Source organism: Sciurus carolinensis, chromosome 2, assembly GCF_902686445.1.
Source record: "Sciurus carolinensis chromosome 2, mSciCar1.2, whole genome shotgun sequence".
Classification (NCBI taxonomy): Eukaryota; Metazoa; Chordata; class Mammalia; order Rodentia; family Sciuridae; genus Sciurus; species Sciurus carolinensis.
The window spans coordinates 142,632,587-142,647,317 of record NC_062214.1 but is presented as its reverse complement, the minus strand read 5'-3'; the positions used below and the strand labels follow the sequence as shown (position 1 = coordinate 142,647,317).

At 34.2% G+C, this 14,731-nt stretch overlaps 1 pseudogene; it reads right to left on the bottom strand.

Annotated features, from left to right (window-relative positions):
• Positions 1 to 11,765: 11,765 nt before the first annotated feature.
• Positions 11,766 to 13,474, bottom strand: LOC124976585 (60 kDa heat shock protein, mitochondrial-like; annotated as a pseudogene).
• Positions 13,475 to 14,731: the final 1,257 nt, after the last annotated feature.

Here is a 14,731-nt window from a genome sequence, read left to right as displayed (position 1 = left end):
AGTAAAAGAATATGGATGGATACAGCAGGATGTATCTCCACCTCAGACTCTGTCACATAAGATATTTCAGAAATATTAAGTTTAATATGAAATTGCTTTCCCTTATGGGAAAGGTATGTGGATTCCTTCATAAAACAATGCTGTTTACCAGCATAAAATACAATATGAATGTTTAGCCATGTCTAGTAAAGTCTATAATTTGACCTTATTTTTTTTTTGTTTAATTTGTCTAACTGTAGAAAGAAATATGTGTTTCAAGTAATGGCCATCTGGAGGTGAGGCTTATCAAACCAAATACAGTTTTCAGGTGTAATATGAAGATGAGAACTTTTTGTATAACTGAGAAAGGAAGAGGCATACAGTTTCAATTCCAATATGTCATCAATCTGATCCTTGCAGCAAGAAAATACTACACTAATTGAACATTAGCAGCATTTCTTGCAATGATCCTGGGTATGGATTAGAGAGTGAGTTGGAAACTCCTGGGTACCTGAGTTTTAAAGGGTCTCTTGTACTTCCACGGACTTTCCTTCTAGAAATCCTACAATATTCTCACCTTAAGAATCTGACAAAAGTATCATCTTGTATCTGGCAGGGAAAAGAAAGAATAATCTTTGTGAAGTACATACAGAGGGTTTTATTGACAAAGGCCTGTGCTTTTCCATGAATAAGGATCCATCAAACTCTCTCAAAATAACATGATGTGACCTCCAGATGCCACCAGACCGTCCTTGCCTGTGCCCGTGCCCCGCATTGACATGGCACCCACGCTGCAGCTCCCCAGGGTGTTTGGAGGCTGCTGCAGACAACTTGATTTGTCCCTGAGTGCATGGCCACCATCTTTGGGAGGGGCAGCTCCTGTCCTGAGACAGCTGCAGGAGAGCGGAGGCCCTTTGAGAGGTACCTCACATTCAGTGAGAAACTTAAGACTGGGAGGTCTGAGTGGCGCATAACTATTGTACTGTAAATTTTTTTTTAATTTTTAAGTTTTTTCTTTATTGTTCTCACTCTATTTTCCTTTTGTTTACCCATTTCCTCAGAGTCTCTCTCTCACTTTTCTCATGCTAACAACCAACTTCTTTTGATCTCGCTCTCACACTTCCCTTGATCTAGTACCACTATGTACTCACTTCTTATCCCCTTAACAGTTACATCTTAAACCCCTCCCCATCCTCTTTATCCACCATTAGAAATTGTAGAGCTCATTGCAAGCCTATTGGTTACACTATAGATAATAATCAAACTCATCCTGTCAGTTTATTACAATACTGTTAATGTCTTCAAAAGGGTTGCATATTGTTTGTATTGTGTGCTGCTAATATTGATCTCCCTCTCAAAAGAGAGGTATTGGAAACCTGCAGGGTCATAATAAGCCTACAAGGGGGAAGCTGTAGTGCCTTAGATCTTCACAACTAGAGGGGTATATACAGGCACAGCATGAAAAAGCAGGGGAAGAAAGCATCCTTAACAAACCAACATGCTATTTTGATAGACTCCAATGACAGCATGGCAGTAGAAATAACAGAAAAGGAGTTTAGAATATACATAATAAAAATGATTGGTGAAGCAAAGGATAAGAGAGCAAATGTGGTCAATGCATTGTCACTCCAATAAACAGTTAAAAGAGCAAATGCAGGAAGCAAAAGAACATTTCAATAAAGAGACAGATTCTGAGAAAAACAAACAAACAGAAATACTTGAAATGAAAGAAACAATACATCAAATTAAAAACTCAATAGAAAACATCACCAACAGACTAGATCTTCTAGAAAACAGAATCTCAGACAATGAAGATAAAATATTTAATCTTGAAAATAAAGTTGACCAAACTGAGAAGATGGTAAGAAATCATGAAAAGAACCTCCAAGAATTATGAGATATCATAAAAAGACCAAATTTATGAATTATTGGGATTGAGGAAGGCACAGAGATATAAACCAAAGGATTGAACAACCTGTTCAATAAAATAATATCAGAAAATTTCCCAAACCTGAAGAATGAAATGGAAAATCAAAAATAAGAAGCTTACAGAACACCAAATGCACAAAAGTACAACAGATCCACATCAAGGCACATTATAATAAAAATGCCTAACATACAAAATAAAGGTAAGATTTTAAAGGCTCCGAGAGAAAAGTGTCAGATTACATATAAGGGGAAACCAATACAGATATCAGCAGATTTCTTAGCCCAGACTCTAAATGCAAGAAGGGCTGGAACAACATATTTCAAGCTCTGAAAGAGCAAGGGTACCAACCAAGAATCTTATCTCCAGCAATATTAACCTTCAGATTTGGTAATGAAATAAAACATTTCCATAATAAACAAAAGTTAAATGAATTTTTAAACAGAAAGGCTGCACTACAGAACATGCTTAGCAAAATATTTCATGAGGAGGAAGTGAAAAACAACAATGCAAATCAGCAAAGGGAGGAACTACCCTAAAGGAAAAGCCAATCAAAGGAGAAACCAAGTCAAGTTAAAAACCAAAAATACACCAAAATGACCAGGAATACAAATCATATCCCAATAATAACTCTGAATGTTAATGGCCTGAACTCATCAATCAAAAGACATCATAGACTGGAAGATTGGATTAAAAAGAAAGACCCAACAATATGCTACCTTCCAGAGACTCATCTCATAGAAAAAGACATCCACAGACTAAAGGTGAAAGGATGGAGAAAAATATACCATGTACATGGATCCAGTAAAAAAGCAGCGGTCTCCATCTTCATATCAGATAAAGTAGACTTCAAACCTAAATTAATCAAAAGGGATAAAGAAGGATATTATATACTGATTCATGTAATCAAAAGCCAGCAAGGCATATAATGATTTTAAATATTTATGCCCCAAACAATGGAGCATCTATGTACATCAAACCAACCAAATAGACCACAATACAATAATACTGGGTGACTTTAACACGCCACTTTCACCACTGGATAGGTCCTCCAAACAAAAACTGAACAAGGAAGCTATAAAATTAAATAATACAATCAATGATATAGACTTAACAAACATATATAGAGTATTTCATCCATCAGCAAGCAAATACACTTTCTTCTCAGTAGCGCATGGATAATTCTCCAAAATAGACCATATGCTTTGCCACAAAGCAGCCATTAGTAACTACAAAAAAATAGAGCTACTACCTTGTATTCTGTCAGACCATAATGGAATGCAATTAGAAATCAATGATAAAATAAAAAACAAAAACTACTCCAACACCTGAAGACAGAAGACATTGGGGAGAAAACAAAAACAAAAAAAAACTTGTAGAGGAAAACAGAACAATGATAAAACATATCAAAACCTCTGGGACACTGAAAGCAATATTCAGAGGAAAGTTCATTGCATTAATCCCATACATTAAAAGAATAAAATGTCAACAACTAAATGACCTAATATTATATCTCAAAGTTCTAGAGAAAAAAGAACAGATCATTTCCAAAAGTAGTAGAAGACAGGAAATAATTAAAATCAGAGCTGAAATCAATGAAATTGAAACAAGAGAAACAATTCAAAAAATTGACAAAACAAAAAATTGGTTCTTTGAAAAAGTAAACAAAATTAATAAACCCTTAGCCACACTAATGAACAGAAGGAGAGAGAAAACTCAAATTACCAGAATTGGTGATGAAAAAGGAAAGATCATGAGAGACACCATTAAAATATATAACATAATTAGAAGCTACTTTGAAAATCTATATGCCTCAAATTATTCCAGGAAACAGAAAAAGAAGGAACCCTTCCAAACTCATTCTATGAAGCTAGTATCACTCTGATACCAAAACCAGACAGAGACATATAAAGGAAAGAAAACTTTAGACCAATATCCCTGATTAATATAGATGCAAAAATCCTTAACAAAATACTGACAAATCACATACAAAAACGTATTAATAAGATAGTGCACCATGATCAAGAGGAGTTTATCCCAGGGATACAAGGATGTTTCAACATCTGGAAATCAATAAATGTGATTCATCACAACAACAGACTTAAAGTTAAGAACCACATGGTTATTTCAATAGATGCTGCGAAAGCATTTGATAAAATGCAGAAACTTTCATGCTCAAAACACTAGAAAAATTAGGGATAGTAGGAAAATACCTCAACATTGTAAAGGCTATCTATGCTAAGCTCATGGTTAACATCATTTTAAATGGGAAAAACTCAAAGCATTCCCTTTAAAAAATGGCACAAGGCAGGAATGCCCTCTTTTACCACTTCTACTCAACACTGTCCTTGAAACACTAGCCAGAGGAATTAGACAGACCAAAGAAATAAAAGGGATACAAGTAGGAAAAGAAGAACTGAAGCTATCACTATTTGCCAATGATATGATTCTATATTTAGAGAACCCAAAGAACTCCACCAGAAAACTTCTAGAACTAATAAATGAATTCAGCAAAGTAGCAGGATACAAAATCAATACGCATAAATCTAATGCAGTTCTAATAAGTGATGAATCCTCTGAAAAAGAAATTAGGAAAAATATTCCATTCACAATAGCCTCAAAAAAAAATACTTGGGAATAAATCTAACAAAAGAGATAAAATACCTCTACAATGAAAACTACAGCACACTTAAGAAAGAAATTAATGATAACCTTAGAAGATGGAAAGATCTCCCATGTTCTTTAAAAGGCAGAATTAATATTGTAAAAATGGCCATTTTACCAAAGGTGCTATACAGATTCAATGCAATTCCAATTAAAATTCCAATTACATTCCTCATAGAAATAGAGAAAGCAATCATGAACTTCATGTGGAAGAAAAAGAGACCTCAAATAGCCAAAGCAATTTTGAGCAGAAAGAGTGAAGCAGGAAGTATCACAATACCAGTTCTTAAACTTTACTGTAGAGCAAAGTAACAAAAATGGCATGGTATTGGCACCAAAATAGACAGGTAGACCAATGGTACAGAATAGAAGACACACATAAATACAATTACCTCCTACTGGACAAAGGAGCCAAAAACATACAATGGAGAAAATATAGCCTGTTCAACAAATGGTACTGGAAAAACTGGAAATCCATATGCAGCAAAATTAAACTAAATCCCTACCTCTTCATCCTGCAGAAACTCAACTCAAAATGGATCAAAGACCTAGGAATGAGACCAGAGATCCTACAACAAATAGAAGAAAAAGTAGGCCCAAATTTTCATCATGTTAGCGTAGGACCACACTTCCTTAACAAGACCCCCAAAGCATAAGAAATCAAAGCAAGAATCAATAAATGGGATGGATTCAAACTAATAAGCTTTTCTCAGCCAAGGATACAATCAAGAATGTGAAGAGAGAGCCTACAGAGTGGGAGAAAATCTTTTCCACATGCACTTCAGATAAAGCACCAATCTCCAAAATTTATAAAGAATTTACAAAACTTTACACCAAAAATACGAAGAACCCAATCAATAAATGGACCAAGGAACTGGAAAGACACTTTACAGAAGATATATAGGCAATTAATAAACACATGAAAAAGTGTTCAACATCTCTAGTAATTAGAGAAATGCAAATTAAAACAACTCTAAGATTTTATCTTACTCCAATTAGAATGGCTATTATCAAGAACACAAGCAATAATAGATGTTGGCATGGATGTGGGGAAAAAGGCACACTTTTACATTGCTGGTGGATTTGCAAATTGATGCAGCCACTCTGGAAAGCAGTATGGAGATTCCTCAGAAAACTTGGAATGAACCCACCCTTTGGCCCAGCCATATCACTCCTCTGTTTATACCCAAAGAACTTAAAATCAGCATACTACAGTAATGCAGTCACATTAATTTTCCCAGCACCTCGATTCACAATAGTTAGATTGTGGAACCAACCTAGATGCCCTTCAACATATGAATGGTTAAAGAAACTGTGTTATATATACACAATGGAATATTATTCAGTCACTTAGGGTTTAGATTTTGTCCTTATTTAGTTTTGCTCTCTCTCTCTTTCTGCTTCCTGGTTTCATGCTCCCAGCTATTTTTCTTTGCCACACTCTTCCCCCATGAAGCTCTAACATACCTCAGGCCCCAAGAAATGGAGTCAACCATCTATAAACTGAGTCCTCTGTAACTGTGAACCCCAAATAAACTTTGCCTCCTCTAAAATTGGTCCTGGCAAGTTCTTTGACCACAGCAGCAAATAAGCTGACTAAAACAAAAATTGGTACCAAGAGTGGGTTGTTGCTGTGACTAAACTTATCATGTGGTATAGAAGCTTTTGGAGTTTTTTTGGAATTTGTGGGAGGAATTTTGGAAAGTTTAGCAATAAAAGCTGGAAAAGATTTAGAATGCTGTAAGTGGACCTTAAAGTGCAATTCTGGTGGAAGCTCAGAAGACCAGAATGCCAATGGGACTGTACACAGTGAAGACAGGTTTCATGAAGCTTCAGAGGAAAAGGAGGTTTCTATTAGAAACTGGACTAGACACCATTTATGTTGTGTTCTGGCTGAGAAGTTGTTTACATTTTGCCCACTTTCTGTGAAGCTGAATTTAAAGGTGATGGACTTCTTAATCTGGCAGAAGAAATTTCTAGCAGCATAGCATTCAGGCAGTGGCATGAATATTGCTGGTGGCTTTTTGTGATAATTGGGAACAGAAAGCAAAGCAGAAAGATTTGAAAAACTTGCCATTTGGCCAGAAAACCTAAAAGTAAAATACAAAACTATACAATTTAATTTTTATTATAAATATTAACTCATACTAAATGTACAAATTAATGTTTTTCACTGTGATGTTTGCCTACATGCATATATTCTGCTTAATTATATTCTCCCTCCCCTTTGTTCTCCCATCCTTCCATCCTTCTCTGCAGGTTGGTGGGGTCAAGGATAGGGAGAGCCTTGCAGTTTTCAGCATGAGGAAATTGTTCTCAATTTTAGTGGGGTGACCGACATGAGTCTCTTTCAATAAGATATAAATAAGCAAGAGGAGGAGACTAAAACATTCCACAGGGTCATGTTGGGATATCAGTATGAGCTCATGTTTCATTTAAAACCTGTAGATAAAAATGGTTACATATATAAGTACCCACAGTTGTGTCTACATCCAGGCATTCATTGGCATAGTTCCTTGCTCCGTGAGGTGAGTGAGCCAAGAATCGTCAACACTTCAGTAGCAGTGAACACAACCTATACCCAGATCTTTCTATTTTTCATTCTCCAATACAAGATATCGAAATTCTTTGGAAAAATTATTAATTCTGGGACTGGGACAGAAAATATACAGGATGAACTTAAGCCTAACCATTTCTCAGTTCCAGAAAGTAAGAAAGTCAATGAACACAACTGCACAGTGATGAAATACAAAAGTCAACAAGACTGTTCCCTTTGACCAAAGCTGAAGCAATTTGAGCAACAGAAGTTTTAAAAATATTATTGTAATATAAACTATGTAAGAAACTATGAGTACTTATGTAAGTGAAATTTGAATACATAAATCAATGCAAGGGAAGAGAATTTCAAATGATTTATGTACATTATTCCTTTTTCAAAGAGTCTGAGCATAACTCCCTATTTCTTAAGTGTGTAATAAACTCCTTTCAAAGAACGCTGCATGAAAATGGGGGAAAAGAATAACTTAAAAGTAAAGAAACTTGATAAAATTGACCTTATCCAGGTGATCAAAGTTGGCATTTAGAGTGATAAGTCTTGTTGATCCCATGTGCCTTTGATAAGATGTGGGGAGAATGGCATTTCCCTATGCAGTTTTCCTTCCCAAAACACAACTCCAGGTTAATTTTGATTTTAAAAAAATCCAACTAACTTTAATTTTGAGGGACATTCTACAAAGTTCCTGATTAGTACTTCTCAGAATTGCCAAAATCAAAAGAAAAGTCTGAAGAATAGACTGAAGGGAGTCTAAAGAAGATATGGCACATAAATGTTATATGATACCCAGATGGCTTCCCAGAACAGGAAAAGGACAAGAAGTAATCAACATAATTTAATTAAGTATAATAAATGTGCCATCTTAATATAAGATGTTAATAAGACAGGGAATTGGATGTGCAGGACATGAAAACTCTCTGTACTATCTTCATTTTTTTTCTGTAAAGTTGAAACTGCCCTAAAATAAAGACATAATAATAGTTCTTTTAAAAAAGAGTGAACGGTTTGCCTTGGGCTTGTAACCTACACTTTCATCCTGAATCCTTTTTCTCTAAGGCAATTAAAGATAATTGCCTTCTTTTTTTTCCATAACCCAGTTACTATTCAGGGAATATAAATTCACAATTTCCACCTTTGTTACTTTATTAAATTTGAAAGCTAGGGTTGTTATAGTTTTCTCCTTAGATGCAGTTTCTATTTAATAGTGAAAAAAACTTTTCTATTGTTCTTGTTCCAGAAAAATGAACACTAGTCAAAGCTTAGTCTTTATTCTTACCCACTATATATTTGGTTTGGACATATCATTTAACATGGGAGAAGAGATTTTCCAGTTAATGTAGATTTTAAAATCTCTTTATTAAATCCTATTTGAAATATATATATGTATATATATATATTTGAATGTGTGTATTCATTTTAGAATTATATATACCAGGAATTAATGTCATAAATATTTGCCTTCACATATTAATGAAGTCTGTAGAGATGTTTGTGTTATTTGAAATACAGAAAAGAGCATGGGTGTTTTAAGCACTATAGCTGCTAACTTGAAGAGTCCACAGAACTCAAACAGGTAAATGTACTATTAAATAACCTCATTTAATAAATCTACTAAGCATATGATATTAGTTTTTAATATCAATATTCATTAGTTTAAATGTTTACATTAACCACGCCTCTTCTATATTTGGTGGAGTTTTTTATTTTTAATTTTACTTTTTTGGTTTCATGGTAGCAAGGAATCCATGTAAGTGACTTGTTTAGTTGTGTGATTGAAACAAAAATTTATCTTTGGAAATATAAGAAAACTTCACAAGTCAAAGGTTTGCACATAGCAAACCTTTCTTTCTTTTTGGGGGGGCATTAATGGTTACCAGCTTTCAAGGTCAGTTTTCTCTGACATTGAGTCTCATAATAAGGTAAGTGTTCAATAAATACTGTTCATAATGGTGAAAATAGTGGCTTTTAAACAATTCTTCTATGTATAATAAATTGAAACATGATCAGAACATTTACTATATTCCAAAGTAGAATTTCCCTTTCATTTGTTATCTGGACCCAGATTACAAATTTCTACTTGTTATTTTTTCTCTGATTACTTGATCTAATTTTAGATAAATACATAGTTAATGTGTGAAAATTAAGTGCTGTAATTTTTGCAAGATGGTAAAAAGTAAAACATTATTTTCTTTTAAAGAAATTAAATACATTTATTATAATATGCTTCTTTCAACCTGAAAATATTTTGGCATATCTACAACGCTGCTATATAAAATAGCAACAATACTGTGTTCTAATAATAGAAAGAAGAATGATCACTTTTAGAGCTTTCTGTTTTTCAAAAATTATATTTTTAAATTAATAGCTTAATAAAATTGCATCTTATTTGGGTTCACAGCTATGAGTCAGTTTACTATAGAAATAATAACTAGTACATTTATACAAGTGGGCCAAATTTTCAAAATACAATTACTTTTATATTATTCTCATATAGACATTTTATAAAAGTATGATTTCTTTTCTTTTTTATTTTCACTTCTAATGTTTAATATTTCAATTATGTATTGCTAGAATACATGTATTAAACATTCATTAAAGCATTATTATATGTTATCTCTGATTTCTTAATATTAGCTATTTTTAACATATTTATTATTTTAAAATGCTGACAATTTTGAACAATCCTACTGATACCCAGATGGAAATTTGAGGAAAATATTATGCCATCTTAGGGAAGAAGCCATGGGAAGTAAGCATGTTATTACAAGAAGACCCTTTTCACTTTGTATTAATTCTTAGGCTATTTAAATACTGCCTTGGAATCATTCTTTTAATATGAAATACAGAGGTTTTGACATTTTTAAAAAGATTTAAAATATATTCTGGTAAAATCAACTAAGAAATTATCTTTGCATATCTTTCTATTACTTTTTAGATTGAGATTTTTATTTTCTGTTTTACTGGTTGATGGTGTCTTTATGATAACATGTAATATTTGAATTCAAGGGTTCTGGTTATTCAGAAGACATTCTCTTTTTTACACCTCAGCTCCATGCCCCTTGCACTGTGGTGAGAATGGATCCTGTATGAAGAAATGTATTTCACCAGTCTTTTACATTCAGGCCATCATAAACATGAGTGATGTCTAACCATGTTAAAATTCCATGTCTAGTTCTGATTTTCCCATTACTGACTCTAAGGCACTTGGAACAGACTGTATTATATCTACACTGCCATATTCCCTAATGTGCACTTTCACACAGAGCTTCTCAAACTTTATGTTCATAAAAATGTGCATCTCCAAATTCAGTAGATTATGGATAAGATTTGATACACTGCATTTCTCACAAACTCCCATATGATAACGGATTTTGCTGGTTGAAGAACCAAATTTAGGGTATTGATGTAATGTATGTATATATATTAGAGTCTGAGAAAACACTATATAGTAAAGAGCACTATTCAATTTTCTTTAATCTAAGATTTTTCTTAACCTAAAACTATTATTTTCTTCCTGGAATACTGTTTAATTCCTCTGGGAACTAATGTTCCATAGAACACATTTTATAATATGTTCTACTCAATCAGTAACTCTCAATATTTAGAGTGGATTACAGTCATCTGAAGAACTTGGTAAACTAGAGATTTCCCATCCTGCCCTGAGGTTTCTGATCTAGAGTAAGGTTAGACCTGAGTAGTCACATTAATAAGATTCCAGGTGATACTAATGCCAGTGTTTGGAGACCACTTCTAGGGAGTCACAGCTTTCATTTCTCTAGGTTCTGCATGAATGCAAGTTAGATCGTCAGAAATCCTCACATCTACGTTCTGTTTCTTTGATACCCTCCCCATAGCAATTTCTTCAGTGTTATGATATAACATTATGCCTTTGTATTTTTATGTTAATATTACAACAATCCATATGGAGAACCTGGAATACCACTTTATAAATATCTTTTTGAAAAGACTGCCCAATATATAGGTCAGTTTGCTTTCAATAAAAAAAAAAGAAAGGGGGAGATACTCTTGGTACTATTTTCATCTACGAAGAACATTTTTCTTTCCCAGTAGAGAAGAAAATTTTATTTATAAGACTATTGTGCTATATATAATATTTTTGTCTCTTCTCTAAGACTCAATCCTTATTCTATGCTCTTTTAAAAAATTATTTTATGATCTATTTGTTTTTATGCCACACTACTCATTCTTTTTTAAACCTTTGAACTAATTTTTATTACACAAATATTTGTCTACTTTGTGCACAATTATTCTTATTCTTCACAGAAAGTCTGCTTCTGAATTTCTCGTCTGATGATGGCAAGCACTAAAATTCTGATTTTAGCAGAATAGTAGTAGAAATGCCTTGGTGATTTAAGTTGAAAGCAGTACATTGGTACATGGCTCTTGCATCCAGTATCAGGAATGTACAAATGTCTTTTTATTCAAAAATAAATAATCTGTAGACATGGACTGTGATTGCAGTAAAGCATTATATATTGTCAGTTGAAACTAGTAACTGATGGTTATGGTGATTTTCCTAAACATCAGCCAACCTTTTCTTCAGTCATTTTCTTCAACTGATTTCTCTGAAGTTACTGCTTTGGGCTTCCTGTCACAGCTCATTAATAACTATTCTGAGAATTAGAACATGCCACCTCCTATACCATCTCCCATTCCACCCATTCCACCCATTCAGCATCCTTTTCTTTAGGAATTTCTGTGACTACAACTTCTGCTCTATTTAATAGAGAAGCAACTCCAACAGCATCCAAGAAAGCAGTTCTTACAACCTTTGTTGGGACAATGATTCTTGTTTTCCACCATATTCACAAATCTCCAAGCATAGCATCCTAACCACCTTCTGAGAAACTCTGCAGAATTTTCTCAACTATCTAAGATCCTTCAACACTGTCATTCTTGGTAATGGCCACTGCAGAAATTTCGAGTATTCATTTAATGATTTCTATAACAATTTTTTGATTTTCATTATCTGGAGTTAGTGAGTCCTAGGCTGGAATGCAATGAAACACAGCATAACCCCCACCCAGAAAAATGCTGTCTTCATCAGCAGCTCTCCTGGCATTGAGGGCATCTGGAACATTTTCATTCACTTCATCATCACTTGTTACACACAATGTCAGCAGTTACTCAGTCTGAAAGTTCTTCCTGTTGTTTATTCAGCTTTTCCTTTTCATATTCCCTAGTTGTGTTTTCTAACTGATCTGATTCCTTGAATACGTTTTTTAATTTCAGCTTCATCACATTTTCCCTTCGAAAGTATGGCATCATCTTTGGTGACAATGACCTGTCCAACTATTCCTAAGTCATGAAACTGAACATCTTCAATATTTAGGATTGAACCCTCTTCACCAAACACCATACCACCAGTAGCAACAGACACATCTTTAAGGTCGTTCTTTCTGTTGTTATCAAAACCTGGAGTTTTGACTGCCATAACCTGAAGATCGACTTTCAGCCTACTCAAACAAAACAAGTCGACTTAGAGCTTCTCCATCAACATCTTCAGCAATTATGACCTAGGGTTCACGGTGAGTATTGGCAAATTAAAGAGCAGGTACAATGAAGTGGACCCTAGAAATTTTCTTTTCACTCTAAAGAACATAAGCCTCCAACAAACTTCACGCCTTCAGTAATTTTTAACTCCTAATTGTTTTTCCATTCTTCACTGTGATCACACCTTTCTTCCAAACTTTTTCATTGCATCAGAAATGATGTTGCAAATTTTCTTTTTTGTCTTCATTTATAGAAATTTTAGAAACCTTAGCAGTTTCTTCAGGAGTTGTCACAGGTTTAGATTGCCTCCTAAGGTCAGCAATTAGAGCATCAACTGCTCACCTCTTCTAATTTCCACTGGATTGGCACCTTAGCTAAACTTCTCGAAGCCTTCCATGGCAATAGAGTGTGCCAGTACAGTAGTAGTGGTGGTGCCTTCCTCAGCCTCTTCCTTTGTATTGTTGACAACATCTTGAACAAGTTCAGCTCCAATATTTTTGTATTTATCCTTCAAGTCAATTGACTTTGTGACAGTCACACCATCTTTTGCTACTTTGCAACTTCCCCCAACTCTGTTCAGTAATAACTGGTCTTCCCTTTGGCCCTGTTATAACAGCTACTGCATTGGCTAAAAGGTCTACACCTTGAAGCACTAAGGCTCAGGAATCAGCACCAAATTTTACATTTTTGGCATAAGCCAGGGTGAGATGAGGAGCCAGTGCCCTAGACACTAGTTTAATTTGGCGAAGCACTGTGAGTAATAGAAGTATTTCTGTGGGACATTGGCAGGGAGTACATGCCACAGGCAGGTCATCAGTGGTGAGTGACGGCCCCATACTCTTTAGAACAATCAATGGGATATAAATAAAACACCATAACATTCGAATTTATACATGTATTTATTAACCTTATTATTCAAGTAGAACTTCAATCAAAAATCACATGTAATATGGAATGAGTTATGGGTTTCCATACTCTATCTTCCAGACACCTTATATTCTCAGAAAATATTTATATATTGAGTGTACTTTATCTGAAATGTATGGAAGCAGAAGTGTTTTGGATTTCAGATTTTTTTTAGATTTTTGAATATTTATGTATACGTAACAAGATATGTTACGGAGAAGACCCAAATATAAACATGAATGCATTATGTTTCATATATACCTTATACACATAGGTTGAAGGTAATTTTATGTGATATTTTTGTTGTGCTCATGTATTAACTGCTATCTGTCACATAAGGTCAGGTGAATAATTTTCCAATTGTGTCAGAATTTTAAAAAGTCTCCGATTTGGAATCATTTTAGATTTCGGATTTTCAGATTAGGGATGTTCTACCAGAGCAAGAAAAAATAATTGTAGCACAATAGAAAATTATAATGAGCTCTGACTTACACAGGTTTCCATTTTTAGAATTAAAATATGCCATGCTGTTTGAAGTAAAAAAGCATATATAATAGGTTTAATTTTAAAATTCATTTATATAATCAATGAATTCCAAGATAGATCTTTATAGACTGAATTATGTCTCTCCAAAATTCATATGTCAAAGCCCTAACCCCCAATGTGACTGTGTTTAGAACAGGGCTTTAAGGAGCTAGTTAAGGCTAAAAGAATAGGCGCAGAGACCTAACCCAGTAGGTATGGAATCCATAAGCAAAGAGGAGGAGACTCCAAGAGTGTGCGCACAGGTTGGAAGGAGAAACCTCACCAGATACCAACTCTAACAGCACCTTGATCTGAGGTTTTCAGCCTCCAGAACTATGAAAAAGTTCTCCTGTTTAAGCTTCTTGGAGTGTGTGTGTGTGTAAATATATATGTATATCTCCTGTCAATGCATCCCAAATAGATTAATATACATTCATACATTTTCATTTTAGAATAAGTTAATTATGATATTTCCCATGATCTTAATCTTAAGATGTTACTACCATCAAGAAGAGCATGACTACATTATCAGTTTGTCTCCCCAAAAGCATCTGGTGCTTGGATTCTTCAGAAATCTTTCCTAATTCTACCATGAAGTGGAATTTGTTCCCCTACCTTTGAATGTTTCCTGGCTGTCATGATATCCTTAGCTAACACAATCT